General features: G+C 44.9%; 1 long non-coding RNA gene across 1 annotated transcript; it reads right to left on the bottom strand.

Annotated features, from left to right (window-relative positions):
* Positions 1 to 579: 579 nt before the first annotated feature.
* Positions 580 to 3,693, bottom strand: LOC117071588. The gene is made up of 2 exons (XR_004432366.1): positions 3,626 to 3,693; positions 580 to 663 (listed from the first exon to the last, which is right to left on the bottom strand). It is a non-coding gene; the product is annotated as an uncharacterized LOC117071588 (long non-coding RNA).
* Between the last annotated feature and the right edge of the window lie 1,668 nt (positions 3,694 to 5,361).

Genomic DNA, 5,361 nt, shown 5'->3' with positions numbered 1-5,361 from the left:
TTGCAAAAGTGAAACTATACCCATGAAACTAACACCTCTGTATTTCCCTCTCCCCAGCCCCTGACAACCACTATTCTACTTTCTGTTTCTATGAATTTGACTACTATAGACACCTCATGTAAGTAGAATCACATAGTATCTGTCTTTTGGGGACTGGCTTATTTCACTTAGTAGGATGTTCTCAAGGTTCAACCATGTTGTAGCATGTGTCAGAATTTCCTTCCTTTTTAAGGCTGAATAATAATTCCATTGTATGTATATACCTTATTTTCTTTATCCATTTGTCGATGGACGCTTGGGTTGCTTTTGACCTCCTGGCTATTATAAATAGTGCTGCTGTAAGCATAGTGTGGAAATACCTCCTTGAGGTCCTGTTTTCAATTATTTTGGCTGTAAACCCAGAAGTGAGATGATTGGGTCATAGGGTTGTTCTATTTTTAGTGTTTTAGGAACTGCCATATTGTAGCTACCCCATTTTAGATTCCCACCAGCAGTGCAGAAGGGTTCCAGTTTTCACACATCCTTGCCAACACTTGTTACTTTCTGTTATTTTATGCTAATTATCCTAATACGTGTCAATTTTTTTTTTTTTTTGAGATGGAATTTCGCTCGTCACCCAGGTTGAAATGCAATGACGCGATCCCAGCTCACTGCAACCTCCACCTCCCAGGTTCAAGTGATTCTCCTGTCTCAGCCTCCTGAGTAGCTGGAATTACAGACATGTGCCACCACACCTGGCTAATTTTTTGTATTTTTAGTAGAGACAGGGGTTTTTACCATGTTGGCCAGGCTGGTCTCAAACTCCTGACCTCAGGTGATCCACCTGCCTCAGCCTCCCAAAGTGCTGGGATTACAGGCGTGAGCCACAATGCCGGGCCTCAATTTTTTTTTTTGAGAGGGAGTCTCGCTCTGTCGCCCGGGCTGGAGTGCAGTGGCCAGATCTCAGTTCACTGCAAGCTCCGCCTCCCGGGTTTACCGCCATTCTCCTGCCTCAGCCTCCGGAGTAGCTGGGACTACAGGCGCCCGCCACCTCGCCCGGCTAGTTTTTTTGTATTTTTTAGTAGAGACGGGGTTTCACAGTGTTAGCCAGGATGGTCTCGATCTCCTGACCTCGTGATCCGCCCGTCTCGGCCTCCCAAAGTGCTGGGATTACAGGCTTGAGCCATCGCGTCCGGCCCAATTTTTTAATTAAACTTTTTATTTTGAGATAATTATAAATGCACACACATTATAAGAAATAATACAGGCCGGGCGTGGTGGCTCATACCTGTAATCCCAGTACTTTGGGAGGCTGAGGAGGGCGGACCATGAGGTCAGGAGATCGAGACCATCCTGGCTAACACATGAAACCCGACTCTACTAAAAATATAAAAAATTAGCTGGGCATGGTGGTGGGCGCCTGTAGTCCCAGCTACTCGGGAGGGTGAAGCAGGAGAATGGTGTGAACCCGGGAGGCGGAGCTTGCAGTGAGCCGAAACCCTACCACTGTACTCCAGCCTGGGCGACAGAGTGAGACTCTGTCTCAAAAAAAAAAAAAAAAAAAAAAAAAAAAAAAAAAGAAATAATACAGACAGATTCCATGTACTCTTCACCTGGTTTCTTCGTTTCCTCAGTGGCAACATCTTGCACAATAGTACAATATCCACAGCCAGGAAATTGATATTAATGCAATCCATAGATCTTGTTCAGATTCCAGCAGCTTACATATTCAGAGTGACATTTTAAACAAGCAAATCTGATCCTATCACTTACCTGCTTAAAACTTTTCCAAGGATGTTCATTACATCATTGTTTGAACTTGTTAAAAAGTGAGAACCAACCTAAATGTCTAGCAACAGCAGGATGGTTGAATAGATTACATTGTGTTCATATAATAGGCACACAATCGAGCCAGGAAAACTATTGCAGCAGCCATACGTGTACTGATATGGGCTGGGTTCCATGGTCTGTTCTTTTCCTACGAAAAAGAGCCAGGTACAGAATTGTGAATACCTGGCTTGGCATGGTGGCGCACACCGTCATCCCAACATTTTGGGAGTCTGAGGCGGGCGGATCACCTGAGGTCGGGAGTTCTAGACCAGCCTGACTAACGTGGTGAAACCCTGTCTCTACTAAATACAAAAAATTAGCGGGGTGTGGTGGTGAGTGCCTGTAATCCCAACTACTTGGGAGGCTGAGGCAGGAGAATCCCTTGAACCCAGGAGGCAGAGGTTGCAGTGAGCCGAGATCATGCCATTGCACTCCAGCCTGGGCAACAAGTGCGAAACCCTGTCTCAAAAAAATAAAAAGGCCGGGCGTGGTGGCTCACGCCTGTAATCCCAGCACTTTGGAAGGCCGAGGCGGGCAGATCACGAGGTCAGGAGATTGAGACCATCCTGGAGAACGTGGTGAAACCCCGTCTCTACTAAAAATACAAAATAATTAGCCGGGTGTGGTGGCGGGCACCTGTAATCCCAGCTTCTAGGGAGGCTGAGGCGGGAGAATGGCGTGAACCCGGGAGGTGGAGCTTGCAGTGAGCAGAGATTACGCCACTGCACTCCAGCCTGGGGGACAGAGCGAGACTCCATCTCAAAAAATAAAAAAATAAAAAAATAAATTGTGGATACTTTTTGGGTATAAAGGCATAGAATATAGGGAAGGGTATGTAGTACACTGGCCACAGTAGTTGTCTTAGCAGGCTGAGATTCTGTAGTGGGATGGAAAGTTAATTCATTCTGTTTTGCAGTGGTTCTCAAAGTTCTGGGTTTGAAGAACCCCTTGAAGTTCAGGATCTCTCTACACTAAAAATCACTCAGGGTGCCCCAAAACACTTTCATTAATGAGGATTATCAGAAATTAAAGCTAAGAAATTTTAAAAATATTTACATATTAATTCATTTAGAAATAACAACAATAGGTCAGGCGAGGTGGCTCATGCCTATAATCCCAACACTTTGGGAGGCTGAGGCAGGCTGATCACTTGAACTCAGAAGTTCGAGACCAGCCTGGCCAACATAGTGAAACCCCATCTCTACAAAATGTACAAAAGTTAGGCCGGGTGTGGTGGCTCATGCCTGTAATCCCAGCACTTTGGGAGGCCAAGGCAGGTGGATCATGAGGTCATGAGATCGAGACCATTCTGGCTAACACAGTGAAACCCCGTCTCTACTAAAAATACACAAAATTAGCTGTGTGTGGTGTCACACGCTTGTAGTCCCAGCTACTCAGGAGGCTGAGGCAGGAGAATGGCGTGAGCCTGGAAGGTGGAGTTTGCAGTGAGCCGAGATGGCGTCACTGCACTCCAACCTGGGAGACAGAGCAAGACTCCATCTCAAAAAAAATAAATTATATATATATACAAAATTAGTTGGATGTGGTGGCGGTGCATGCTGGTAGTCCCAGCTACACAGGAGGCTGAGGCTGGAGAATCACTGGAGCCCAGGAAGCAGAGGTTGCAGTGAGCCGAGATTGTGAAAAACAAAAAAAAAAACAAAAAAAAGAAAAGAAATAACAATAAAGCAATTATATGTTAATATAAATAACAGTTTTATAAAAAGTAACTATTCTTTTTTTTTTGAGACGGAGTCTTGCTCTGTCGCCCAGGCTGGAGTGCAGTGGCCGGATCTCAGCTCACTGCAAGCTCCACCTCCCGGGTTCCCGCCATTCTCCTGCCTCAGCCTCCCGAGTAGCTGGGACTACAGGCGCCCGCCACCACGCCCGGCTAGTTTTTTGTATTTTTTTAGTAGAGACGGGGTTTCACCGTATTAGCCAGGATGGTCTCGATCTCCTGACCTCGTGATCCGCCCGTCTCGGCCTCCCAAAGTGCTGGGATTACAGGCTTGAGCCACCGCGCCCGGCCAACTATTCTTTCCAAAACAAAAACATTTAGTGAGAAAAATGAGTTTGTTTTCCATTTTTGCAAATCTCTTTAATATCTGACTTAATTTAAAAATCCTCATTCTCATGTCTGTTTCTGCATTCAATCTATCAGAATATATTGTTTTGGTTGGACTATGTGAAGCAAATTCATGTCAGTAAGATGTGTAGTTAGAAAAAACAGACTTTTAAAATAGCCTTTTATGGGTATTATTTGATAGCACATCGAAACTGGACAAGCAGCAGTTTCTCAAACCAGTGTCGAATCTGAAACCATAACAATGACATATTCATACTGGTACATTAAAACTCATTGTTCTGGCTGGGTGCCATGCTCATGTTCTGGCTGGGTGCTCATGCCTGTAATCCCAGCACCTTGGGAGGCTGAGGCAGACATATTACATAAGGCAAGGAGTTTGAGGCTAGACAGGACAACAGGATGAAACCCCGTCTCTACTAAAAAATACAAAAAAAAAAAAAAAAAAAAAATTAGCCGGGCGCCTGTAGTCCCAGCTACTCGGGAGGCTGAGGCAGGAGAATGGCATAAACCCGGGAGGCGGAGCTTGCAGTGAGCTGAGATCTGGCCACTGCACTCCAGCCTGGGTGACAGAGCGAGACTCCGTCTCAAAAAAAAAAAAAAAAGACAAGGTCTCACTCTGTCACTCAGGCTAGAGTACAGTGGCTTGATCATAGCTCATTGCAACCTCAGATTCCTGAGTTTAAGCAATCCTCCTGCCTCAGTCTCAGTAGCTGGAACTATAGGCGTGTGCCACCACGCTTGGCTAATTTTTTTTTTTTTAAATAAAGACAAAGTCTTGCTATGTTGCCCAGGCTGGCCTCCAACTCTTCGCCTCTAGTGATCCTCCCACCCCTGCTTGCCAAAGTGTTGGGATTACAGGCATGAGCCACTATACTTGGCTCTGTCTTGTACCTTAAATGAATCTTTTATGTGAGTGTAGTTTTGTAACATTATGCATTTGTCATTTGGAAAGTACTGATAGAGTTACGCAGATCATCCAATTTTTGACACATTTCATTAGACAATATTGAAAAATCACGTGTGTTAATAGCACTACTAATCTAATAAGAAAATTGTTTAAATAAGACTGGGGATGGTGACTCATGCCTGTAATCCTGGCACTTTGGGAGGCCGAGGTGGGTACATTACCTGAGGTCAGGAGTTCAAGACCAGCCTGATCAACATGGTGAAACCCCATCTCTACTAAAAATACAAAAATTAGCCGGGTGTGATGGCATGTGCCTGTAATCCCAGTTACTCGGGAGGCTGAGGCAGGAGAATCTCTTGAACCCGGGAAGCAGAGGTTGCAGTGAGCTGAGATTATGCCATTGCACTCCAGCCTGGGTGACAGAGCAAGACTCTATCTCACAAAAATTAAAAAAAAAAAAAAGAAAAAAGAAAAAAAAGTGTTTAAGTACTTGGAAGCTTGTTAAGCTCACAATGCTGGATACACATTTTCCAAAATTCTAACTTTTGCTTGAAAGCCC

The sequence above is a fragment of the Trachypithecus francoisi genome, unplaced genomic scaffold (assembly GCF_009764315.1).
Source record: "Trachypithecus francoisi isolate TF-2019V2 unplaced genomic scaffold, Tfra_2.0 Lachesis_group3, whole genome shotgun sequence".
Taxonomy (NCBI): domain Eukaryota; kingdom Metazoa; phylum Chordata; class Mammalia; order Primates; family Cercopithecidae; genus Trachypithecus; species Trachypithecus francoisi.
Note: the sequence above shows the minus strand (reverse complement) of the source record. Positions and strands in the feature narration are given on the sequence as shown.